Source organism: Macaca mulatta, chromosome 11 (assembly GCF_049350105.2).
Source record: "Macaca mulatta isolate MMU2019108-1 chromosome 11, T2T-MMU8v2.0, whole genome shotgun sequence".
Lineage (NCBI taxonomy): Eukaryota > Metazoa > Chordata > Mammalia > Primates > Cercopithecidae > Macaca > Macaca mulatta.
Genome location: NC_133416.1, coordinates 4,626,116 through 4,653,526, shown reverse-complemented (window position 1 = coordinate 4,653,526; position 27,411 = coordinate 4,626,116). Strand labels below are relative to the sequence as shown.

General features: G+C 46.4%; 1 protein-coding gene and 1 non-coding gene across 12 annotated transcripts in view; both read left to right on the top strand.

Moving 5' to 3' along the window:
* Positions 1 to 27,411, top strand: part of CRACR2A (calcium release activated channel regulator 2A) — a 159,941-nt gene that overhangs the window by 25,433 nt on the left and 107,097 nt on the right. For 8 of the 11 annotated variants that reach the window (XM_077953304.1, XM_015150848.3, XM_077953305.1 and 5 more), the window contains exon 2: positions 15,703 to 15,972. The exons of 1 other annotated variant lie outside the window; for it this stretch is intronic. The gene's annotated coding sequence lies outside the window, so the exon portion shown is untranslated. Of the gene's footprint in view, positions 1 to 15,702; positions 15,973 to 19,209; positions 19,328 to 25,069; positions 25,183 to 27,411 lie in introns of those variants that run through there. 2 more of the 11 variants (XM_077953307.1, XM_077953309.1) reach the window with 2 other exon arrangements.
* Positions 22,609 to 22,714, top strand: LOC114671142 (U6 spliceosomal RNA). Its single transcript, XR_003721038.2, has one exon. It is a non-coding gene; the product is annotated as a U6 spliceosomal RNA (small nuclear RNA).

The following is a 27,411-nucleotide window of genomic DNA, read 5'->3' as shown; positions in this document are numbered from 1 at the left end:
TTTGAACTCAGGCAGCTTGGCTGTTTCAGAGCCTGCACCATAAGCGTCATGCTCCACTGGCTTTCTACTCACCAACAGCATCCACACGAAGGCACCCCCTTCCCCTCACAGGACTCAGCAGAGGGACCTTTGGGGTCTGTTTCCCCTCACAGCTGCTCTAACTGGTCAAGTTAGCATGATGTCATCCGGATGACATAAACAAGTTTGCGGTCAGGCTGAGGTGAGGGGGAGGACAACCTTCAGTCGGGTTCGTCCTCTACAGGCTCCACACCTTGGACACAGTGCTGAGGCTTGGCCTCAGGTCTTGGAGTTCTCAGTCATCCTTGCCTTGTAACTGCTCTGCCCTTTCACCGAAGGCTGAGTTAGATACAGGAAGGACCTCCTGAAGTTCAGTGTTAGGGACGGGTTCCTCTAGGACCTCATCTGCCTGGGGCAACTAGAGGGTGCCACCCTGTGATGACAAAGCTATCTCCAGGGCCTCTTCCAGCTTGAGGGCTATAGAATTTTCTTTTGTGACAGATTCTTCAGGAGACAGTGCATGCCCCTCGTCAGTGTGTTTTGGCTCCCAGCCCTGGCTTTCTCAGAATGCCAGCAAGACACTTTCTTCCCTTGTCTGTTGACATATCCTGGATGGGGCTGGCCGCGGGAGGCGTTTATAGGGCAGCAGGCTCTATGGTGGGTGGAGTCTGACTCCGGTGATGCTCCACGTGTTTCTAGAAGATGCAGGGAGGTAGGAGCAGGCAAGCTTCCCCTGTGGTTCAGATTCCAAGGGCCTCTGTCTGCACCCCATCTGTGCTGAAGCTCCCTCATTCACACAATAGAGCTGCTCTGCCTGGGGGTGGACAAATGTGAGGCTGGGCCTGAGAACTTGTGGGAAAGTGGAAACGGCGTTTTACCCAAGCAAATTCCGGCGGTGAGGTTGAATAGGCTTGACACCCAGCCCTGTGCTTGTGGTGTACCCCTGAGCCTGTGGAACGCTGTGCCCTTCTGGGCTTAGTTAGAGGAAAGGTGAGAAGGTTGAGACGTAGCACACATGCGACAGGTGCACCAGGACAAGCTGGAACCAGTGGGTGTGGCTGCCCTCCTCCCAGAACCTTCACTTGTATTTCTGTGAAGTAAAGACAGCTTCCTTTACTCCCTTTTTAACTCACAGCAGCACCAGGGGACGTGGGAGGTTGGCTACAATGACCCAATTACCAGTGCAGACAAGAGGAAAATCTCCTATTACCTGGGAGATTGGTTTATTTTCACTTTATTTACTTTAGAGATTGCTCAGCATTGAGCTCTGGGATTTGCAGTCTGCTAGAGTTCTTTTGGTAAATGGATGGAGCTTTGCCACATTGTCCACTGCACATAACCACATACCTTCACCTGCTGGGGTAGAGGGTTGGGTTGGTGCGGATGCGGGAGGGAGGCCAACTTCCTGCAGCCCCACTTTGACCAAACATGGAACTCCAGGGACCTTCTTTCCACTGCACCTCAAGGTTGATGCACAGAAATACACCAGGCATGACTGAGAATTTGGCATAAATGAACTCATCTTTATAACAGATTTAGGAAATAGGCACTGTTATCATTCTCCCCATTTTATAGATGAGGAAGCCAAGGTCGCGAGAGGCTGAGTAACTTTTCCAAGGTCACACAGCTGATAAGAGGCTGAGCTGGGATTTGAATCCAGGCAGTCTGGCTCTAGGGCCAAGTCCTCAACCATTCCACAGCCTGCCGTCTCTGAATGCTTAGTGCAGAGCCTGGGTTGTGACTCTAACCAGTCATGTGTCTTTGGGATTAGCCCTCTAAACCTGAGTTTCTTTTCTCTTCATTGAAGTGGGAATACAGGAGTTACCTGTTGATCCGTGTCAGGTGAATTAAGGGATGTGAGGAAGCACGTGGTCCATGCACACGTGACTGCATGGGTCATGGTGGCGTTACCTCTTTTGAGAGCTTGTGGTTGAGTTCCATGCTAAGGGTGTACTCCTCCCCTTGTTGGTCCTTCTCAACCAACTTGTTGAGATGTACTCCTCCCCTTGTTGGTCCTTCATAACTTGTGCTTGTCTTGGACTGAAATTCCCTAGGAGGCAGAGGCAGAGTCTCTCACCTAATTAGCTTCTATGTGTGCTGAGTCCCTGATGTGCCAGCAAAGGCCCCTGCAGCGTGTCTGGTCTAAGAAGAGAGGGGTGGTCCATGCAGCAGGCATGCACAGTCCCTTTGAGGGGATGTGTTTTTTCAAAATAACACAGACTGGGTGGCTTGGACAACCAAAATTTATTTTCTCACAGTTCTAGAGGCTGGATGTCTAAGATCATGGTGTCAGTTTGGTGGGTAGAGGTTCTCTCCTTGGCTTGCAGAAAGCCACTTTCTTTTTGTGTCCTCACATGGCAGGGAGAGGGAGAGAATGGGAGAGGAAGAAGGGAGAGGGAGGGTGGAGGGAGAAGGGCAGGGGAGAGGGAGGAGAGAGAGATGGGTGGGGGGGAGAGAGAGAGCAAGAGAGAGAGAGAGAGAGCTCTCTGGTGTCTCTTCTTATAAGGGCACTAATCCCATCATGAGAACCCCACCCTCATGACCTCATCTAAACCTAATCACCTCCTAAAAGCCTTATCTCCAAATACCATCACATTGGAGGCTAGGGCTTCAACATATGAATTGTTGGGGGGACATAATTTAGCTCATAACAGGGGATGATATAAAAAATAACCAATGATGTTAGTGTTTATAGGCAAGTAAGTAAGATATATTTCTCATGGCTTTAGAGAGGAGGTAAGATTTGAGCTGCACGTAGAAGTACAGCCCAGGCTGGAAAGCATTTACAGCGCAGGGCCCTGAGGCACAGGAACACACCCCCTCAACAGGGCCATGCCCTTCTGAAGGCATGAATGGGGTCAGGAGGTCAGGGGGAAGGAGATGAGAGACATTGGCCAGAGAGACACCTCCTACCTTCAGCCAGGTTTCGTTTTTCTGTGGGGAAGGAGATAGTTTGTCAAGGATATGATTTCTTTTTTCCTTTCTTTCTCTACTCTTCTCTTTCTTTCTTTCTTTTTTTTTTTTTTTGTTCTTGTTGCCCAGGCTGGAGTGCAATGGCATGATCTTGGTTCACTGCTACCTACCTACACCTCCCGGGTTCAAGAGATTCTCCTGCCTCAGCCTTCCAAATAGCTGGGATTACAGGCATGCACCACCATGCCCAGCTAATTTTTATATTTTTAGTAGAGACGGGGTTTCTCCATGTTCATCAGGCTGGTCTCAAACTCCCAACCTCAAATGATCCGCCTGCCTCAGCCTCTCAAAGTGTTGGGATTACAGGCGTGAGCCACCACACCTGGCCCAAAGCTACTATTTCTTAACCTGAGCAGGGCTGAAATTTTAGAGGCTTTCTTCCCAAGGCAAGTTTTCTGAGCCAGACAGCAGCAGCACCACCATCCCCAGAGGAGGACGCGGTGGGAGTGAGGGTAGGAGAAGTTCTTGGAAGTTCATTTCTGTGGGTAGTGTCATGTGAATCACGATCAGAAATTGCCACTGGGGAGATACCATCAGGAATCACAAATTGTTCAGCAGAAGAACTTCTAGATCTTTCAGTGGTGTCATGGCCTCCAGTGGCTTTTAGGTTTTTGGGTCTTCTGGGAGTTTGGATTGAATAGACACCCCGAATACAGATCATCCACAGGACAGAGATCTTGACTCACAGGGCCTTTGGTGTGGCGTCTGGGTGCATGGACACTGCCTTCCCTACAGAATCCCACAGAGGGAAGGCCATCCGACTCTTCTTTATGTTATTTTTACTGTACTGTCTTCAGTGGGCAGAGAGTTGAGATTTAGGGTTTTTTTCTTTGTTTGCTTTTGGATCTTCACTTTTTTATTGGGATAAAATATACCTAACATAAAATGTACCATTTTAACCATTTTAAGTGTGCTGTGCAATGGCAATAAGTATATTCACATTGCGAATTGTTTCATCTTCTCAAACTGACAGGGTTTGAGAAGGTTTGGTTTTAACTGTGGCTGCAGGAAGTCATACAGTGATACTGTCTCAGCTCCCTCTCTGCACAATGGCCTCACCATCAGATGTCCTGTCAACTTTTGTAATCTTTCTGCTGCCGTTTCTCTCTTATTCCTCTCTGTTTGTTTGGGTTTTTAAAAAAATTATCTGCTTCCATCAAAAGCGCTTCCGTGAGACTGCCCTCCTGTGGGCTGAGTACTTTGTGCAGAACCTTGTATATTTCTCCCCAGGGTCTTATAAAAGGTAGTACAATCACCCACCCTTTCCAGATGAGGAAACTGAGCGCCTCAGATATCAGTAACATACCCGAGGCGGTGTCATTTCAGAGCTGGGACTCGATTCTGGACTCTCTGATTCTTCCTGCTTCATCTAGACAGGGGTGTCATTGTACAGAGTCAAGCACAGCTTCCCTGCCTGGGCACATTAGTGTCTATTTGAGAAGTTTTCTAGAATCTGCACGGATCTGGGTTTGTATTATGTGAACCATGTTCCACTAGGATTCTTAACTGGGGCCTTTAGCCAAAAAGGATTCACTTAAAAATAGTTTCATTACCTACCATAGATAAACTGCTAATGGAATTTACCAAACTGTTAAATTAAGCTTTTCAATGAATTTCATATATACTAAAAAAGTGTGAGTTTAGCTTTGACTGTGATTCCTCCCAAGGTGGAGAATTCGTGCGCCTTCTCTGGCTAGCAGGGGTTTAGTCACCATCTCAGCTCCTGTTCTGGGTCGTGATCTGTTTAGCTTTTCTGTCCCCTCTCGGTATCTCACCACAGCTTGATTCTGCATTTCCTCAGGACACAGTTTGTTCCTAGGCCGTGGTTGTCCTGGCCACAGATACTACAGAGTGTATTTGCCGTTTCCCCAGCGAGCATTCTTGCTAGCATCTGACACATCTGCGACGTGTCCTCTGGCACATTTCCTATGCTTGCCATTTCCCTCCCCATGGACTGCAAGCCCCTGCTGTGTTTCTCAGAACTCAGATTTCTGGGTTCAACTTTCTTTGGGGCACAGGGTTCTGATGTGGCTTAACTCTCGGAACGAAGTCAGCTGGGGAAGCAGCAAGGCGTTCAGCAAACTTCTGCGTGGGCTGCATGCTTCATAAGAAGATAATTTGTCAAGTGCCTGCCATGTGCCAGACATTTTCTGATATGGGTCTTACCATGTCCTTTTTACAGTTGAGGAAACTGAGGCTCAGAGAGGCTCAACAACTTGTGTAGGTTCACACCAGACACCTAGTCCTGGTGTAGACACCTGCACCATGGACACCTCCCCCAGGCTGTTGATCCCCCTGTGCCTGACTGACTTCCTACAAAGGGCTGACCCTTTGGGTTGCAGGGTCTGCTTGATGACAGAGCTCTCTCCACACGCCTGTGAAATGGGAGCCAGAAGCTGCCGATGCCATGTCAGGTGAGCCGCCCCGGGCACAGGCCATCCAGAAATATAGGGATGGAAAAGGCCGGTTTAAAAGTCTGTTGTAGTACTTCTTTTTAAGGAATGCATTTTTAGTCCATTGAACTGCAGCTTGAACCAAACCAGAGCCACAAAAAGGAACTGCCAGGTAAAATGAGTGTCAATGAAAAAAGAAAAATTACTCGGCTTCCATTCCGTAGGCACACATCGCAAACTAAACGTATTTTTAAAAAATGTACAAGCCCTGTTTACAGAAGTTTGAAATAGAATGAAAAGTTCTAATTTGTACTCAATAGCAGTTAGATCATAACACACACCACATCTGAATTTTCTGACACTTTAGGGGTTACATTGTTGTGATTTAATGCCAATAAAACAAAAGACAAAATGGATCAATATGTACTTATTGAACACCTGCTGTGTGAAGTGCTTTGTACAAGAAAAAGGGACACAGTATTTCTTTTGACCAGACACAAGTGCAGAGAGAGGTGACCTCCCCAGATAACGTGTGTAACTTTTGCCAAGGAGATGGGACAGAATGAATGTGCTCTAGAAAGAAACTGGGCCTTGGAGAGGGCTTAGCCAAGTAGGTGGGAACTGAGCTTTGTCTTCAAGGATGGTAGAATTCAGCAGGTAAGTGGTGGCAGGAAGTCCTGGGAGGACTGTTCCGTGAGTGTCCTTCTGTCCATCTTAATAGACATGTCTGAGGGCCATTCTTAGGGAAATCAAACCAGTGACGTTCTGCCCAGGCTGTAGAATGTGCCTACCAATATTTGTAAGGATCACACTCTTCTGCTGGCCTTCACTGACTAGTTTATAATCTAGAAGGAGGTGAGATTTCTCCCAGCAGGGAGCCAGGATTCGATTCTGGACTTTCTGATCCTTCCTCCTTCATCTAGACAGGGATGTTGTCATATAGAACCTAGCACAGCTGGCCCTGCCTCGGCATGTACTCTGGAAGGTTTCTAGAATCAGCACGGATTTGGGCATGTTTGATGTGGACTGTGTCCCATTAGGATGGAGATGGTATTCAGCACCCTGTAGAAGGTGCCAGAGAGCTATCGAGTGGAAGAAGATGGGCCCACCCTCAGAGACTCACCCTCTCCTTATACAGTTATCCACCAGGAAAAGCCAGCCAAAGCAGAATGAGAGATGCCCAGATGGTAACTCTTTTACCAATAGGCCCACTATTGAGTTCTTTCATGCCTGCTGCCTGATTTCTTTTCAGTCCTGGTTATAGAGCCGAAGGCAGCTGTTCACAATTTGGCCATGTCCTAGGCCTGGGTAACAGTGGTTAGTCCAGCCCTCCCTGTCCCAGCCTCACATGTGCATTCAACCCCAGCAGCCACACAGCCTCTGTCTGCAACCTGTGAAGTGGCTGGGCCGTCTCAGAGGTGCTTTAGAGAGAAATGTTAACTAGCAGAGTGACAGTCACAGGTGACCGTCTTGCCCTCACTGAGAGGATGCAGGATACGTGTGCCCGCTTCATTGCCGCAGGCAGTTCGCCTGTGAACTCCAGGCTGATTGGGCCTCACTGGAGCCCCTGAGGGTGTGTTTTCCTTTTGTGAACTAAGATGTAAATTGAGTGACTAAGCCATGTCTCCCATCGTCCTGCCCTGTCCCGTTCAGAATGCAAATGCCCACGTGGTGTGACTCCTAATGCTCTTCTCTTAGGACCTGGTCCACAGAAGCTGGGAGCGGGCAGGCAGGAACGTCAGAAAGCTCAGGTGGAGAAGCTGTGCCAGGCGGCAGCATCGGGTGTGAGGGAGGAAGAGCGTGGCTTATGTTCGGCTTCGCCACTTGCTCTCTGTGGGCCTCAGTTGCCTCATCCAGAAAAGGGCTACGCTTCGTGTCCCTGAGGGAATTGATAAGGATGGAATTACACAGTGAAAATAGGAAAGTCCTTCATGAACATAAAGCCTTTTAAGTGGAGGTTGCTTATTTTTGTGCAGCGAAGTAGTTTCCATTCATTTATCAGTTTGGCCTAAATTAACCTTTGCTGCTTCTGTCATTATAATAGATCCATTTAGCGTTGGCTCAGTCATCAATGATTCTTATCAAAAGGGTAAACTGCATAGTCCAGTTAGGTGGCTGAAGCTCAGCCAGTGCGCCACGGTCCAGAGCTCTCCAGCCTGTCCCATCAAGATCCTCAAGAGGAAGTAGGAAGGGGTCCAGGCTGACTGGGGCCCTCAGAAGTCTGGGCTATGTTTCCAACCAAAACAGCATGGAGACGCCCCTGAAGCAGAGTGGGAACCAAAGCCTATAGAAAGTGAGAAATGGAAAAATGGGGCTTTGTTACTTTTTAAGAAAGTCATACTGGGTGTGTCCTGCTATCTGGAGCTTCTGCCCTCCCTTTGCAAATATTTGCCTAGGGATGTAGAGGGTGGAGGCAACCATGGAGAATAAAGGAAGAAGGAGGGTGGGTGTTCTTGAGTACATATGTGTGGTCAGACAGCTGTCAACTTCAACTTGATGTAAATTCAAGTCACCTCTCACTGAGAGCCTACCATGTGCAAAGCTCTGCACTGCAAGCTAGTACAATTATTATTTTCCTTAGCTTAAAGGTGAGGAAACTGAGGCTTATAAAGTAGCTAAGCAACTTGCTTGAGGTCACATGGCTAGTAAGTGTAGAACCAGAATTCACATCCAGGTGCTTGACTGCAGAGCCCACTCAGTAACCATAATGGGTTAAGTTACGTACACGGAGATGATCTCTCTGTTGGTGAAGGTGTTTGCAGTTCACACAGCAACCCACAGACTCTGCTTTCAAATCTGGACAGCAATGCAGTAAGGTATTCGTACTGAGTATTATACACTTGGCTAAGCATATTAAATAAAATTATGACTGTGGAGGCACTTAGTACATTGTAAAATGCTCTACAAATATGATATAATTATTGTCTCATAACTAAAATAAGGGGTTAAGTGGCTTGCCCAAGGACATGTAAGTTGCAAATGCCGAGTGAGGACGCCACCCCGGGACCTGGAACTTAGAACTTCAGCACCAGTGCTTTTTGTTTTCTCGACACCATCAAGGAAAGATTCACTCTGACTTTATCTGTTTCTCCCGAAGTGTTGTCAAATAAAAATTAGGCAGAGACCCTAAAGAAGAATAAGCTAACTTTTCTTCGCTACCTTTTATTCACTTGGGCTTTCCTCTCCTTTTTCAGTCCCCAGTGAAACTGAGAGTAGGGTCGTGGAAGAAGCTGGGGGGGTTCTCCAGCATGGGGGTTAGGGTAGCAGAAGCTGCAGAGGGATTATTTGTGTGTCCCCATCTCCTAGTTGAAAGGAGAGCCCTGGGCAAGGATGTGAGGAAAGAGGATGGGCAGGATATGTCGTTTTGCACTGTGGATGGACCAGCATGTGTTTTATAACCTCATAACACTGTGACCACAAATTATTTTAAAATTGTGAGTTCATCTAGAATCTGGGATGTATCCCTGGGGCTTGTGTGTATGCAGGCAATGTGTATATATATATATGTATATATATTTTTTTGAGTCGGAGTCTTGCTCTGTCACCAGGCTGGAGTACAGTGGTGCGATCTCGGCTCACTGCAACCTCCAGGTCCCTGGTTCAAGCGATTCTCCTGCCTCAGCCTCCTGAGTAGCTGGGATTACAGGTACGCACCACCACACCCGGCTAATTTTTGTATTTATAATAGAGACAGGGTTTCACCATGTTGACCAGGCTAGTCTCAATCTCCTGACTTCGTGATCCACCCACCTCAACCTCCCAAAGTGCTGGGATTACAGGCATGAGCCACCGCGCCCAAATAAAGAAATCATAAATATTTTGTTCAAAAGATCTTAGGCTTGATACTGGAAAGATGAAAATAACTGCTGAACACAGTTCGTATTTGTACAATTTGAAACAGTGCCAGAATTTTATCTTAGAACTGAAGCAAAGGGAGTCATTCTTTGTTACTCGCAATGTCTTATTTTTAAAATGTGCTCATTAATTTTAAAAGGGATAAGAAATTAACATTTATTTTGCACCTTCCAAATACAGAAGCTATGCTGGAGCATTCGTGGGTATTTGCTCATTTATTCCTCAAAAAAATGCTTGTATAAGTGACACTGTTAGATGAATTTTTAAGATGAAGAAATCAAGACTCTGGGAGATTAAGTAATTTGATTCAAGTTTCTCAGATAGCAAGGGATGGCAGCAAGATGCCAGTATAAGCATGCCTGACTACCAATCTGTAATTTTTTCAACAACCCACTGAGAAAATCCATTTTCAGTTTCTTTGTTTTTCATTTCTTCCCTAATCTCAGATCTTTCACCTAGATTCTGTCTTTTTCTGTTTGAAGTCCGTCTTTTAAAATTTTTCATTTTCAGTGAGAATGAAAATGTGTGGCCAACCCCCAGGCTTTTTTTTTTTTTTTGTCATATAATGTCTTTATTTCTCTTATTCTTACAGGATATCTTTTTAAGTATAGAATTCTCAGAAGACAGTCACCCGCTTTTATCATGTTGAAAGTATTTTACCACTGCCTTCTGTCTTGTTCATCACTGATGAGAAATAACCTGTTAATCCCTTGAAGGTAATTTCTCTTTTCTCTGTGCTGCTTTTAAGACACTCTCTTTGTCTTTGGTGGTCTAAAACCTCACTGAAATGTGTCTGCTTATGGATTTATTTTTATTTATTCTTCTTGGGATTCTTGAATATGTGTCTTGGTGTTTTTCATCACTTTAGAAAATTCTTAGTCATTACCTGTTTAAATATTCTCTTCCTTCTCCTTCTGAAACTCCAAACAGATGTGAGTTAGACTCTTTTTCATGTCTCATAAGTTCTCTTTCATATTTTTCAGTGTCTTTATCTTTTTGGGCTGCATTTTGGTTAATTTATTATTGACCCAGCTTCCAGTTTACTGTCTCTTTCTCAAACTGTATCTAATGTGCTCTTAAGTCTATCCACAGTTTGTCATTTCAATTATTTTTTTTTTATTTTTAAACATTCTCTTTGGTTCATTCTTCAAAACTTCTTGGTTATTCCTCATGACGTTTTGTCTCTTGCACATATCTTCAAGCTTGGCTTTAATTTCTTTAAATACATTACAGTCATTTTTATAGTCAGCATCTGGATATTTATTATCTAAAGAAGCCCCTGGACAGTGAATTCCTTCCTTTCTTGTCAGTCCATCAATGCTTTTGGAAATTAAAAAAAAAAAATTACATAAAACTTTTTAGTAGCTTCTAGTGGCAAGGTCCATCTAGGTACTTAGCCTGCCATAATGATGAAAATAGAAATCTACATGTTGTTGGAAAATTGACAAAATTAGGAGAGGGAAAACTGACCAGATGGAGATCGACATGAGGAGCCTAGAATTGCCCACATGTGCTGAATGCACTTTGTGATGCCCTGAAGAGTGCATATGGTGTTGTGATGAGAAGCCACTCACCATAGGACTTGGCCAGCCTGGCACCCCACCCCACAGGACATGACACCAGAAGCAGTGTCACCAAACAAGATGAGGAAATTTCTAGGAGGCCTATTTAGAAGACATCATTTTATCAATGAGGGGCTCTTTTAGGAGAGGAAGGCTTGGTAGGACTTTTCCTCTAGTTCTGATCTGAGCCCTGCAAAAGCCAGTAGGACCTGTTGCCTTGGAATTCAAAGGATATGTGTTCTTCCATCCCAGTGGCCCTGTGGGAGTATCCAAGAATAGATGTAGATGGGACCACAGAGTCCATGCTGGCCTCCACTGCTCCTTCCCCCCACTTACTACATCCCATTGGCCACCCAGTCCTCTTGATTCCACCTCTAAATAGCTCTAGAATCTCTTCACCTGTGCCTACTTCTGCTGCCATCGCCCTGGTCCAAGATGTTGCCATCTCTTGCCTGAGCTGTAATGATTCCCCGAACCAGCCTCCATGTATCCACTCCATGTCCCTCCTCTTCCAATTTCACTCCCCACAAGCAGCCTCCATGTATCCACTCCATGTCCCTCCTCTTCCAATTTCACTCCCTACAAGCAGCCAAAGTCATCTTTTAAAAAATGCAAATCAGATCATGTCTCTCCCAACCTTTTAGATTTTTAACTTTAATGATTTCCTATGGCTTGTTGGGATAAAGTCCCAAATCTCTAACCTGGCCCATCAAGTCCTACTCTTCAACCTCATCTCCTACCGCTCTCTTCCACGTTAGGATTGTTCTCACCACCCTGGTTTCCTTCCATTTCTTGAACACACAAAAATGCTTGTTCTACCTGAGGATATTTATGCCTGCTGTCCCCCATCCTTAACACGCTTCCCACCCATCTTTCCTTGGGTTGCTCCTATTCACCCCGTGGACCCCACATAAATGTAATTTCCTTTCTCTCATCTTCTGTGTTGGTCCTGTTGCTTTGGGCTCCCGATAGCAAGCCCTTTGTATGTCTTCACGTCTTCATCAGAGCGCTTACCCCAATTGTGATCCATAATCATTGTTGTAATTTCTGTCCACTTTCTCCCCTCTCCACTACCTGGTAAGGGCTGAGTTCATCACCCTATCGCAGCGCAAAGCACAAAGCCTGGCACATGGTAGCTGTTGCTTATTGGAGAATGCATCTGTGAATGAATCTGGCTTCTACTTCCATCCTTCCACTGGGACTGCTGTTACTGAGTTCACCCATGGCCTCCTCATTGATAATATTACTGAGTTGACCCGTGACCTCCTCATTGATACGTCCAGGGTTTCTTCTCTGGAACGTCTGACATGTCTACAACATTTGAACCTGCTGTCAACCTCTAGTTCTGTAAACATTCTCCATCTTTTCTCATCCTTTGGTTTTGAGACAACATTATTTCCTTTGCTTTCTCTCTGAGCACTGCTTCTGAGCCTCCTTGGCTGATGTGCTCTGAGTGTCCCTTAAATGTCAGAGTGTCCTGCGTGATTCCAGCCCTCAGTTTTTTCTGCTCCCTCTGCACAGTCTGTGAGCAGCCTTAATTATGTCTGTGGCTTCAACCCTTATATATTTCAACTGGCGAATCCCACACCTGTATGTCCAGCCCTGTCCCCACTCCTGCATACCAGATCTTTCTCTCACTGCATCCTAAATGCCTCCACCCCGATGTCCCATAGAAGCCTCAAGCTTAACATTTCCAAGTGGAACTAATTCTCTTCCTTGCCAAACTTGTTCTTCCTGTAGAATTTCCTATCTGGCTAAATAATGTCACCCATCTACCTAACCTCTGAAGCTAGATGTCATGGAGTCATCCTAGATACCTCTGCCAGCTCAGTACCCATGTTCAACTGTCATCACACTCTGTCTCTTGAATCTGTCCCTATCCCTCCTCTCTCTGCACTGCCACCAGCTTAGTGCAGCCCCTGCTGTACTTGTTGGGGTCATGGCATCAACCTCTTACCTGGGCTCCCTCCTTCCATCTTCTTCCCCATCTAGCACTCATGCCAGAGATCTTGTCACAGAGAACAAAGCCTAATCAAGCCACCTCCCTGCCTCACCCCACACCTTTCTCCCTCATGCCCATACAGTGAAGCCCATCCTCCTGAGGATGACGTGCAAGCCTCTTCACAGCTTCCTTGTCTTTCCCTCTGGCTTTTGCTTCTCTTTGCAGCATTCATGGTCCTCTGAGCATGCCATCCCTTCTCAGTTCAGGCTTATAGTGTCAAGCAGGGTTCTCAAACATCAGAATCACAAGGAAGGCCTGCTGTAAAAACATGGCATGCTGGGCCTCACCTGCAGAGGTTCTAACTCTGTGGGTCCGAGATGAGGCCCAGGATCAGAATTGGTAACAAGTTTCCAGGGTCTGCAGGGGCTTCTCTTCTGGTGGCCACTGTGAGAACCACCAGTGTATCCTAAAAAGCATGTGAGCCTCGGAGCTCCACTGCCTGGGTCCAAATCCTGCCTCTGCTACCCACTTCCTATGTCACTTAACCTCTCCATGCCTCGGTTTACTTATCCATAAAAAGGGACCAATCCTTGAACTACCTTACAGGCTTTGGAGGAGGATTAAATGGGTTAATACCCAGAAGACTTTCAAACACTGCCTGGGTCATTGTAAGTGTGAGGAACTGTTAGTTGTCACCATTGCTGGTTGTTATTTGTATTATTATTTACATACTTGGTTGTGAATGTCTGCCTCCTTCTCTTTATTGCTTGCAGTTTTCTCGTCTCCTCTCAAGAATTCATTTCTTTTCTAAGGAGCGTTTTGCTAACACCCTCCCAGCCCCAGGCCTTCTGCACCCTTCTTTGTGCCCACACAGGCCCGCGTGCACCATATCCTAGCATTTGCCGCCCTGCACTCGCCTTTTTCCCAGGAGTTGGGCTCACTTGCTGTGTCTCCGCAAGGCTTCATTTTCTTCCAGCTTCATTGAGGTGTAACTGAAAGATAAAATTCTATAATTTTAAGGTGTCCAATATGATGATTTGATATATGTATGTGTTATGAAATGATACCCCAATCAAGTTGGTTAATATAGAATTCAAAGAGAAAATTTTTTTTATAAAGTTAGTTAACACATTCATCACCCCACCTAGTTACCATTTTTGCGTATGTGGCAGGAGCACTTAAAATCTACCCTCTTAGCAAATTTCAAGTGTACAATACAGTATTAAGTCATCACGCTGTACATTAGATCTCTAGAACTTACCCACTTATCCACATTATAACTGCAATTTTGTATCCTTGGACCAACATTTCCCCGTTCTCCCCACCTGCAGCCCCTTGCAACCACCATTCTACTCTCTGTTTCTCTGAGTTCAATTGTTCTAGATTCCACATATAAGTGAGATCATAAATTTGCTTTTCTCTGTCTGGCTTACCTCACTTAGCGTAATGCCCTCGAGGTTCAGCGTTCACCCCTGTTGTCGCAAATGGTAGGATTTCCTTCTTTTTGTGGATAAATTATATTCTCTTATGTATATGCGCGTGCGCAGACACACACACGCACACGCACACACACTGCACAGCTTCTTTATCCATCCATCCGTTGATGGACACCTGGGTTGTTTCCATGTCTTGGAGATTGTGAATACTGCCGCTGTGAACACGGGAGTGCGGGATCACTTTGAGCTACCGATCGTGTTTCCTTCAGACACATACCTAGAAGTGGGATTGTTGGATCATATGGTAGTTCTGTTTCTAGTTTTTTGAGGAATTTCCATGCCATTTTCCGTGTTTAGTCCCTGACTTCAATTTTGAGTCCCGGGAGCCCCGCAAAGTGTCTGGTACATCAGTGGGGGTAAAAAATGTTTCTTAATTAAATGATGGAGTTGGCATATGTTGCAGAATGTATTGAAAATACGGGCTGGGCGCGGTGGCTCACGCCTATAATCCCAGCACTCTGGGAGGCCATGGCGGTCAGATTACAAGGTCAGGAGATCAAGACCTTCCTGGCTAACACGGTGAAACCCCGTCTCTACTAAAAATATAAAGAAATTAACCAGGTGTGGTGACGGGCACCTGTAGTCCCAGCTACTCGGGAGGCTGAGGCAGGAGAATGGCATGAACCTGGGAGGCGGAGCTTGCAGTGAGTGGAGATCGTGCCACTGCACTCCAGCCTGGGCAACTGAGCGAGACTCCATCTCAAAAAAAAAAAAGAAAATATGGCAAAATGTGTCCAGTTTAGGAAAAGGACTGAATACCATGAAAAGGTGGAGAAAAGAGTGTGTGTGTGTGTGTGTGTGTGTGTGTGTGTGTCCTGAAAGTTTGAAAATGTTGTAGTTAGGATAGTGGGATTAGATTCAAGAATGTGGTCTTGTGGTCTCAGGAACATGTCAGTGCACATCACTTAGGATAATCTTAGCTATGAGTAGCAAACCCCCACAACTCGATGGATTTAAACAAGGATATTTATTACATGTGTAATAAGTCTGGAGGAAGGATGATATTGGTGGTGTCTGATCCAGTGGTTAACGAAGTCATCAGGGGCCCGGGTTCATTCTTTCTGTTCTGCCTCAGGCATCCTCCTCATGGTCACAAAGTGGCTGCAGAGGTTCTAGTCAACACATTAGATGGCACAGCATCCAGCAGAGGAAAAGAGCTAGGAAAACGCTTCCCCAAGCACCCCTAGCAGGGCTCCTCTCACATCTTAACGACTAGAGGCCGGGTAGAGTCCACCCCAATCTATGCACTGGCAAGAAGCTTGCTTTGTTTTGGCTGGATGAGGCCTCTGAGCTGGGGAGGTCACTGTCCTGAGTGGACAGAATCTGCTAGAAAGGAGGAAAGGAAAAATGGATGCTGTTTCAGCAGACAACAGTGTCTGCCTCAAAGCCCAACCCAGATAATCTAAAATGAATTGCTTGAAGTCAAAGTGAGGAACCCTTTCCTCTCTCTGTTCTACCCATAGGTCATGCCCTGACCACAGCTGCCCTTCAGGAGGCTGGCACGGAGCCGCCCGGGGTCATTGGGCTGTTTGTCAAGGGTGCGGCAGCAGCGGCTTGCCACTCTTCCTCCATGAGCCCAGCCAGAGCCTCCACTGGGCACTTAGCACAAGAAAAACCCTGCAGGAGCCAGAGTCCAGAGTGTTGGGATTCAGCAGGAGTGCCAGGAGAACTCCACACAGCTGTGCTGCCTCCTTTCCTGCCAGGCGTGTGGCTGGACACGAGTCTTGCTGATGGTAAGAATCGGAGTTCCTGGATGCAGGGGGTGCTGGGAGCAGCCTCCTGCGAGAAGGCTGGGCCAAGCAAACAAATGTTCTGAACGAAGATAAGAAAGCAGCATTTCTGCTGAGGGTCTCTGATTTTCTGTAGCCTGCCCCTGGCTTGAAAACTGTCAGCTTAACAAAGTGGGCTCTCAGACCCCCTGGATCTCATGTTTTTTGCTTGTCAGATTCATTGAGAGCTGCAGAATAGGCTCAACAACCTGTAGGGTCTGCTTCTCTGACTGGGACAAAAGCGCTCACAAGAAACTGATGGGAGCGGCTTCACCGGGGGTGGCAGACAATTCTGGCCAGGAGTGGGTGTCCACAGTGGGCAAGAAGTGTGGGCTCCATGTCAGGAGCAGTGGCGACAACTTCTGGAAATTGTCTAATAGCCTGACATCCTAAAGAATGTCCCGAAGAGCTGAAAAAGCAGTTCTTCCAGACACATGCAGGGAACAGCGAAATGAGATGCAGTAGAAGGTTGAATCCAGCTGGGAGCCCAGTGCAATTTAGTTAGGAGTGACTTCTGTGGCATCTGCTGGTCATGGGTGAGGGTTGGGGGAAAATAATACTAATTTGGCCATTATTACATGTGTCTTTCTTGAATCTTCAAATTATCAACTCCTTGAGGGCAGTAATGGAATATTTTATTTCTCTTGCATTCTTCACAAGGTCGGGTACTCAGCCATTGTTTATTGGTTGAGTATTTGATGGATTCCGACACAATCAACTTGATCGGGCCAGGTCCCAGAATCTTCATTCATGGGAGCAGGGTTGTCACCAGTATCTGTCGGTACCTGCTGAGGAGGAGCGGTGGTGGGTACTTTTGCCACCTGAGTTGGCCGAGGTTGCTGAGTGTGTGAGTTTCCTAGGGCTGCCTTAACAAAGTGCCACTAACTGGGTGATTAACAGAAATGTCAGGTCTCCCAGTTCTAGAGGCTAGAGGTCTGCAGCCAAGGTGTCAGCAGGGCCATGATCCCTCTGGTATACAGGAGGCCTCTCTTTGCCTCGCCCTGGCTTCTGACAAAATCGTCAGAATCGCTGGCAGACTTTGATCTTCCTTGACTTGCAGCTGCATCACTCCAATGTCTGCCTTTATCATCACATGGCATTCTCCCTGTGTGTTTCTAAATGTTCCCATTTTTATAAGGACACCAGCCATATTAGGAACCGCCGTACTCCAGTGTGACCTCATCTTAACTCTACATCTTCAGCAACCCCGTTTCCAAAGCAGGTCACATTCTGAGGTACTGGGGGTTAGGACTTCAATGTGGAGATCACAGTTCAAGCCGAAACACTCAGTGAGCTCATTCACAGTGACAAGACTAGGGACATACGAAGGGCCGGGATGAATATGCACGGTGTTCCGTGGTGCTGCTTGGAAGTGACTGGCAGCAGTGTCAGCAGGGGAGCATGTCCTCTGCGCTCAGCAGTCCCTAGGGAGGTGTGCTGAGCTGGGCCCAGCTGGACGCATTGGATGCTGTGCTCCAGAGGAGGAACCACACCCACCTGTCGCTCTCCTTTGTATGGGACAAGTGGGACACAGCCTTGATGAGGGGAACACACCACTGGGGTTCCAGGCAGCCTTAACTGTCGAGGAATGCCCGGAAATTCTGTCTGCCCAGCAGCTGGAGACCTTGGATCTCCTCAGTTTCCCGGGAAGTTGAGTTTTGGAGCCGTCTCTCCCAGAGAGGCTGGGAGTTCATCGCTTTCCCCCTAGAGGTGGTGGGGGCTGCTGGGCTCAACTAGCGCATTGCCAGGCAATCCAGAGAGAGTTCCAGACACCAGACACTGAACAACCTACTTGTCTCAAAACCTAGTAAAGCTGGGACCCACTGCCGCCAACTTTTCTGCCTCTGCAGTTTTGGAGCCCTTAACGTGAAGGTTCCAGCCCAGAAGCCTGCAGGCTGTTCGTAGCCCGTAGATGTGTTTTCTTCCCAGTAGCTGATGTACACAGTGTTTTTGTATTATTTTTCAAATAGGCAATACATTTGCGTGGTTCAAAAATTAAAGCGCTATAGAAAGGTATTCAGTGAAATCTTATCCCTGCCTCCAGTGGCCAGTCCTGCCCTGCCCGTCCCCTGTAAATACTTTTATTAGTTTCCTATACAACCTTCCAGGATTCCTTTTTGCAGATAAAAGTCAGTACAAATATATATCTGCCTCCATCCCTCTACTTCTTACCTAATTATAGCAGACTATACACACTATGTTTAACCTTGCCTTTTTCACTTAATTTATCTTGGTGATCTTTCCCTATCTGTATGTGGGGAGCTTCCTCATTCTTTTTTTACAGGGGTGTAGTATCCCGTTGTATGGATTTACCATAATTTAACAATCCCCTACTGATGAACACAGGTTGTTTTTAGTCATTTTTTGTACAAGAAACACTGCACAGAATAAACCTGCCATTTCGTGTTGACCCTGAACGTGTGTAACATTTAAAAATTCTGAAAAATCTTTGAATAATCAGAAGAACTGGAAACACTCGGTTCTAACATGTGGACAACTGGTTGGGTTGGGTAGCAGCTGTCCTTTTAAAGAGACCTCCCTGCCCCACTCTGGCATGTTCCCCACCACCTCTTGCTGACCCTCTTGCGTTCAGCCTGAGCGTTGACTGCCATCTGGCAACATTGTGCTGTTTCCCTCATAGAGTATTAAGGAGGAAGGGAAATCACTCATGTATTCATGTCTCTTCAAGGGGGAATCTGAAAACCAAGGAGGCTGTCTTTTTCCAGCAGAGGGAGGAGGGCAGACTCGATATGAAAGCCATTCTGCTTCTTCATCGGCCCCTCACCACTCAGCCCATTTCTGTTACTCTTCTGTATGCTTGAGATTGCAGCCCCTGCCTTGCTATGTCCAGGCTTTTGTCTCAGGAGCTGAAAAGTGGAAGGGAAAGAACCCGGCCCTCTTCTTGCTTTTGTGCACTGTGTGAGTAGCTGCATGGAGACCAGCAATAAAAGTGAAATACAAGACAGTCAGAAGTGTTGTTCTATTACATGGATTATCTCAGCAGAGCCCCCAAAGCACTGGTAGCACTATCTCCCTTTTCCAGACAAGGAAACAGTAGCAGAGTGAAGTGGCTTCACCAAGACTCATAACTCGTACACAGAACTAGGATCAGAACCCAGGTTTTTCTGTCACTAGAACCTGACATTTTAGCCAATCTATCGTGCTGCTTCCAAAGTTTTTTTTTTTTTTTCCTTGATACAGAGTCTCGCTGTGTCACCCAGGCTGGAGTGCAGTGATGCAATCTCGGCTCACTGCAACCTCTGCCTCCCAGGTTCAGGTGATTCTCCTGCCTCAAGCTCCCGAATAGCTGGGACTACAGGTACGCACCACCACGTCCAGTTAATTTTTGTATTTTTAGTAGAGACGGGGTTTCACCATGTTGGCCAGGATGGTCTCAAATCTCTTGACCTCATGACCTGCCTGCCTCGTCCTCCCAAAGTGCTGGGATTACATGCGTGAGCCAGCACACCCGGCCCCAAAGTATTTTTAAAAAAGGTGTGGTTTACAGTTATGCCTCTCACCTGCTAAGTTTGTCACTACTGATGCTGTGGAGATGACAGTCATGACAAAGATAAAAGCAGCTCTGAAAACAGGCAAGATGGCTCCATGCTGCGAAGAAGGTGGGTGACAATGCGTGTGTGGTCTCATAACTAACATGACGGCTGTTCCTTGATCGTTTTTCCCATTTTATAGAGTGGAATTGGCTCCCCTGCCCTTTTTGCTCTTTCGATCCAAAAACATGTATTGAGCAACTTCTGAATGCCAGGCACTGTGCTTGGTGTGAGTGATAAGCCTGGTGCCTGGAGGCTAGTTCAGGTAGGTCAACAGAAAGCTGCAGTGCCACCAGGTGTATGTGGTGCTGGTGACATGGATGCGTTGGGTTGTGTCCAGAATGTGACAAAAGAGACAAATATACCATGGAGCAACCATGAACAACAAAGCGAGTGGCTTCCAGTTGTCTTGGGTCCAGTTGTCTTGGGTCCTCGTCATTTTACACTACTTGATGAAGGAAGGAAGTGGGGCCCAGAAGTGGTGGCTGTGAGCTAAGGTATTGAGCCATCCTTCTGCCCGCAGCCCAGGATGAGCATGACCACAACTGGCAGCTCTCTGGAGCCTACTCGGGGTTGAAAGGTGGGCCAAAGGAACCTTCCCTCCCTTTGCTGCTCCACCTCAGCTTTTCTCATTCCTGGCCATTTGTTTACCCTGTAAGCTGGGGGTGGGGGGTCTCCCAAAGGAACACTCACCCTGAGAATTAGCATTCTTCCAGCGGGGCAAAATCCTCTTCCCTGCTGAAGAAATTCTAAACCCAGCCAGCTGAAAGAGGAAGAGTGCAGGGGTTAGGGAATGGTGGGACCAAGAGGGCACATTCCATCTGATCTCTGAAATCACACCTCAGCTATAGGACTTGCCCACCAAGGCTTCTTGTCACCATGCTTTGTTGGATTTGTAATGTTGCTGTTTCTCTCTCTTCTCCCCCAGGGTTTGCATGCAACATCTCTGTGGTTATCTTAGAACAACGGGGGCTTTTGCTTTGTATTTATTCTTTCTCTGAGTGCAGTGCTAACCACAGCAGCCTACGGGCAGAGGGGTTGGGGAGGGAGCCAGCTGCTTTTCACTGAAATCCTATGGTCTTCAGCTGCAGCTGGTGCGAGTGCTGAAACTGTGTGAAACAAAAGTGTTGAAACTCAGTCCCAAGTGACTTCTGGGGATCTGTTTGCCTGTGCTTCCTGTGGATGAGTAATTAGAAACGAGCTGTTTTCAGGTTGAAAAGGAGAACCCAGAGTCCTGACGGAATGCAGGCAGCAGGCACATCTAGGGCCACAGACAGGTGTGTGCACTTCTCTGTGCTGGCAGCTGTGTGCAGAATCAAGAGAAGCATCCCATCCCCTCCTTGCCCTCAAGGAACTTAGTGACAGGAAGAGGAGCAACATTTACAGTTGGTCTACCCTCTTGGGCCTGTTTCCTCATTACAGAAATGAATGAGGTTAGACTCGATCAGTATTCCTTATTATTATTATTTTTTTTAGATTCAGGAGGTACACGTGCAAGTCTGTTACATGGATATATTGCATAAGGCTGAGGTTTGGGGTTCTAATTAACCCATCACCCAAATAACGAACATAGCATGCAATAGATAGTTTTACAGCCCTCGTTTGGTGAGTATTTCTGATGGGGTCAGTGCTGTCCCCTAGAGTAATGCTTCTCACACTTTCAAAGAAGTTAAGCCAAAAGCCCAGTATTTAGGAAATGGTTGTTTTAGGAAGAGAAGCCTAAATGGAATAAAGACAAAGCCTTGACATGATGAGACGATTTCCCAGCTTCATGCATTCTGTCTGGATCAGAGCATTTCCAAATATACACTGAACTGAAAAGGGCACAGTGCAATATGCAGTTACCACAAAGCAAGGAACCCATGTGCAGGTCTGTAACAGGAAATTTGAAACTTCATCGAACAGATGTAGAATTAGATACTATTTTAAATTAGCAGAGGCACCTCAAACTTGCTTATAAAAGTTGTTTTAAAAATAATTAATATTCTTATCACATATATTTGTATTTGTAGTACAATGATAAGAAATCTCTTGCAAAAATGCAAAAATTAGCTATCGTGGTTACTTCTTTGGAGTTGCCTTTTGTTCTTCCCTCTTACTCTGATATATTCTCCTTCAAGATCTACCAAACAACTTTTCCCAATCCATCCTCCTCTTCTCGCTGCCCATACTATAAGGATGTCATTTTAAAGGCTTTTTTTTTTTTTTTTTTCCTGAGACACAGTCTCACTCTGTCACCAGGCTGGAGTGCAGTGGCGCAATCTTGGCTCACTGCAACCTCTGCCTCCCAGGTTCAAGCGATTCTCCCACCTTAGCCTCCTGAGTAGCTGGGACTACAGGGAGCGCCACCATGCCCAGCTAATTTTTGTATTTTTAGTAGAGACGGGGTTTCACCATGTTGGCCAGGGTGGTCTCAATCTCTTAACCTCGTGATCCGCCCCCATCAGCCTCCCAAAGTGCTGGGATTACAAGCGTGAGCCATCGTGCCCAGCCACTTTTTTTTTCTTTCTTTCTTTCTTTCCTTTTTTTTTTTTTTTTTAACTGCTAAAGACTGAATATATGCCTCGACACAGTGGGTGGGATTTCCAGGCTGGAAACATGTTTTCTGTGACACTTTGTCACTATCCTGTCCCATGTCACAGCATAATAAATTATCATGACACTACACTTATATGTAAGGCTGAGCTCATAAGACAGGATCCCGTGCTTCCCTGTTTCCTCTGCTTGCACATTTGTAATTTGATTTGGCTTGTTATCTGTACCTCAGCGAAGGTTATTTCCTTCTTCCTGTTATCATATACAGCTAGGAAAGGGGGGTTCTTCCTTCTCATTGTAACACTGTTTTATTCGATTGTCCTCCTATATCCCTCACTCTTTTATTTCCTTGTACTTCTTATGTGAAGTGGCTTCTATTTGTCTTCTGTTAAATTTAAACTTATCCATTATAGGTAGGTGGAAGTGTTGACTACTTCATTATGTGTTCCAGTGCGGGCATACAGGCGCACGTACATATTGAAAGACATATTATTTTGTTAAGAATCACATTTCGTTGCTCACTTTGGCAGCACGTATACTAAAATTGGAATAGTACAGAGAAGATTAGCATGGCTCCTGCACAGGATGACACGCCAAGTGTGCATGCTCTCTCTCTCTCTCTGTCTATATATATATATATATAAATATAAATATATATAAAGCACATTTATATATATATATATATATATATATATATAGCACATTTCCTTTTTCTCCTTTTATTAAAAGTAGGACTACTTTATGCATTTGGGTCGAATGACTTTTCTAGGAATTTTATTTCAGGTGGTACAGAGGGTGTTTCTAAATATTTGTTACAAAAATGGGGCATTGATTGGATAGGGTGGAGCACCACTGGATTAAATGATCTCCAAGGTCTCTGACATTCTTTGTGCAACATTTACAAAACAATGGATGACAGCCTGATTCATGACTCAGTCAGAAAAAAAAAAATCCTGGAGGAGAAAGTGATCAGTGAAAGCTGGTATTATTTATTTATAATGTCTTCTTCAGTGAGGTACTGTCCGGGAGATGTGGCTCTGCTCACCCCTGCCCCACCATCCTAGCTGCACTTGAGAAATTGGGGAATTGAAGAAAAGAAAATACTTATTTAATTTCCCATCCAGGATCATGTGAAAACCAATTTCTGGAGTGAGGCTCACACATCTGGAGTGTTTAAAAATCTCCCCAGATGATCTGATGTACTCTGAGGGTTGAGAATGAGTGCGTGCAGAGGGGTGAATGGTAAAAAGATAGGCCCATGTCCTAACTGCCAGAACTGGTGAATATGACCTTATCTGGAAAAAAAAAAGTCTTTGCAGATTTAATGAAGTTAGAGATCTTGAGATGAGATCATCCTGGGATATCTGGGTGGGCTCTCAATTCAGTGGCAAGTGTCTTCATAAAGAGACACACAGAGGAGGGACACAGAGAGAAGAAGGCCAAGTGAGGACAGAGGCAGAGTCGCTGCCACATAGCCTCAAGCCAAGGAACACCTGGAGGTACCAGAGCCGGAAGAAGCAAGGAGGAGATTCTCTCCAGGAGCCTTTAGAGGGGACACAGCACAGCAGTCACCTTGATTTAGTACTTCTGTCCTCTAGAACTGTGAGAGAAGGAATCTGTGGTCTTAAGACACCTGGTTTTTGATAATTTGTTGGCAACTCTTATAGATTAAAACCCTGCCTAACGAGTGGAGGAGGTTTGGTGAGATTTCGGAAGAGATGTGGGAGAGCCTTTCTCATGTGGAAGTAAAGTGAGTGAAAGCAGGGAGGCCTGGCTGGAGGGAAGATGGGAGGCAGGACCACTACAGAACAGCGACTGTCCAAGGGGAGCGGGCACTAATTCTGTGGAGAGCCCACCAGAAAATATTTCCTTTTTCTAGGAAAGATGAATTCCTCTCCGTTCTTCTTCTCCATTCTGTCCTGTCCTATTTTGGAAAATAGTGCTTGCTGTGCCTCCTTAGACCGAAAGAGCCCAAGCAGCCCAGGAAGCGAGTTCACACGCCATTCCACAGCAGTGGGAACAAGTGAGGGGTGAGGCCAGATGTCTGAACGCTCAGTGTTCTGTTGCCCATCGGTGTAAGGGTCACTCCTCCAGGGTGCACTCCACCCCTCCCCAACACCAGCTCTGAACGCTCAGTGTTCTGTTGCCCATCGGTGTAAGGGTCACTCCCTCCAGGGTGCACTCCACCCCTCCCCGACACCAGCAGTTCCACCTTATGGGATGGCTTTATGAATCCCAGCAAAGCTATTTGTCTTGCAGCCCCAGAAGGTCTGGGTGATATTGCTGACATTGTTGGATGGCCCTGCCAATGTCTTAGAAGTCAGTCCCAACTGCAGATATCTAAACTAAGTCGCATCACTTCTGAAAAACTTCTCCTAAGGGACCATTTTCTCCTGTCCTCAGACCACCAAGCTGGAATGAGAGCAGCCAGCCTCGGAGCACACACCGTGCCAGCTGTGCTTAGTTAATAACCAGCCAGCTATCTTGGGGAGGCATCTCGCGGGGCACTGCGTGATGAAGCACAGATCCATGCCCTACTTTCTGCAAACTTAAGCAAGCGAAACTTTCACTAACAATGCCCATGAAAGCAGAGTCCTCGCTGACTTTTCTGGCTGGCTCAGCAGGAGCTGAGAGGGTGTGAGCGTGCTTGTGCAAGAACTCGCTAATCTCATTACTGGATCCTGTGTGTGCATTTCCCAGGTGTTGTTTTGAAAAGTGAACTCAGAAAGGGCCAATACTCTGGGAACAGGGAGGTCACCCTGAGTATAATACGGTCTTAAGGGTAGAGAAAAGCAATTAAACACCGCCCGACAAGAAGAATCTAGGGACTGCGATGCACTGAGCACTGGGGCTGGGTGGTGGGGGCCTCGACTGGAAGGAGACAGGAGGAAACAGAGGGGAACAACTGATGCATGGTTATTCTTAGTCTTTGATTGTCAGCTCTGTTGGGGACTTGACATTACCCATTTTCCTAGAAACGAAGGAAGGACATGGGAACGCCTTCATTTCATTTTCTGGAAATAAACGTCTTTAAAGGAAGGAGAGCTCTTCCTTCTATGGACACCGTCATATGACTGACACCGTTAAGGTCAGTGGCTACTGATTTAATGTTGAGAGAGACGCTGCAGAATGGTAAACACAGGCCAAAATGTTGTGTTGCTTTGGGATCCCTTGGATAGGAGGCCGTGGTGGAGGTCGTTCCAGGCATCCTCCTGCCTACAAGGACCCCAACATCCTTGCCCACTATGGGCTTGAGGGAGAAAGGCCTGGCATCTTAATGTGAGATGTGGGGCTGAGGTTAGGGAGCAGGATGGAGGACCATGGCTGGAGTTGCTAAGTCTCACCGGGGCACTGGGCTGTCCCTAGGGACGCCCAGGGGCATCCCTAGGCATCTCTCTGTGCCACCGAGTCAGAGGACGTGTGACAATGTTTCCAATTGAGCAGTAGGGTATTTTGAATGCAAACACACAGTTTCTAAACCCCCCACCACTGACCTCCTCTTATTTGTTAGAAAATCCGAAAGAGTTTTCCAGGGTTGACTGGAAGAGTGGATAAATCTGACACTAACTGGCCACCTGTACCATGGAGAGAAACAGTGTCCTCCAGAGAGCAAGCACCATTAGAGAAGCCCTATCATGGTGAGAAGGCCTAAGGATTGTTGCTGTCCACACACAGCTCTAACCCAGAGAAAGGGCATGCCAGGGACCAGCCGTGTGTCTGTGCTGCAGACATGGCGTGCTACTCCATGCTCAGCACTGTAGTCAAGGCTGCAAGTGTTACTGGGAACAAGGCAGACAGTCCCCGGCCTCAGGGAACTCACAGTCCAGCAGGAGTAATAGATGTTCACTGGTTACACCAGGCATTGTTTAGTTACAACGGTCATAAATGCTAAGGAGGAGTACAGAGTTCCTGAGAACATACAGTTTCGGATGTAGCCTGAACGATCTTAAAGATCATCTTGTCCAGCCCAATCAATCCACAGATAAGGAAACTGAGGCTCAGAGAGGGCAAGGAAATAGATGAAGAGTACCTATTTCGTCAGTGACCGAGATGGGACAAGAAAACATTTCTGATTCCCAATTCTGTTTTTGTTTAGGCTAGGGAAATTGATTGACATTTGTAGTCAGAGCCAGTTGCAGCAACGTTTTCATGAAAGTGTCTGGGTCTAGGAGTTTCATAAAAAAGCCATTGGATGAGAGAATGGAGAGGGACTATTCACAGTATGGGAAGCGGCTCTTTGCACAGGTCCTTCTTCTGGTAGCTATTCTAATAAGGCAAGGGTGAGTCCCTGTGGGTGCTGTGTGTCCTGTGCTGACATCAGAAATGATAAATGTGCTTGATGTGTGAGCCAAGGAACTCATCAACCCTCAGCTGTAAGCCCTACCTCCATGCCGTTCCCCAGATGCCAGCCTTGCTCCACACTTCATTCTCTGAGTGGCTGTGCCGTTCCAGGTCCCCACAGCCTCTCATGGGTCTAGTCTTCTTACTTCTTTCTCTTTGACTTTAGCCCCCACACTGTCTTCAGACTGTATGACCTTAGGCGGGTTACCTAAACTTTCTGAACCTCATGTGTAAATGAATGTGGACGATGAGAGTTATAGATAGGGTCAATTAAGACAATTAAGGCTCCCAGCACAGTGCCTGGTATATATTCCATATGAACTCCCTAAAATATGTCAGGTCCTGGAACCCCTGATGACTCCTTATAACCTGCAAAACAGGGAATAACCCTGTTAGAATCTAATACATCCAAGAAAATGTTGTTGACTCCTGTTATGTGCTAGTCATTATGCTGGGTAGTATGGTTACGGAATGAATGAGCCATGATCCCTGACCTCAGGGAGCTAAAAGTGTATGGGGGTAGACGTGTACACAAGTCTAATCCAGGGTGATGAGTGATGCATCAGTGACAATCACAGAAGGCCGTGGAAACACTGACAGTGAGCAACCCAGTCAGTTTGGCATGACATTCAAGGCTCTCTAGCCCTGCTATCCTATCTCTTACTCTGTCCTTGTGCCAACGCACCCTGTTCCCTACTCACATTTTTCCAACCACATGCTGGACCTCTTCCGTCTCCCTTCCCCTCCACACAGCCCTGGGGGTTAGTTAACATAAACACAGAGAATATAGGAAATACTAAAGAACCTCATAAAAATCACCCATAAACCCAATAAACAAGATAACCATCATTGATGTTGTGGTACATTTCCTTCTAGTCTTTTTTCAGTGTACATGTCTTTTCTTATCACCCTTTTCTCATTCTGCCTTACATTTTAGTTTTTCACATGCATTTATCTCCACTAGACTATAAGCTAT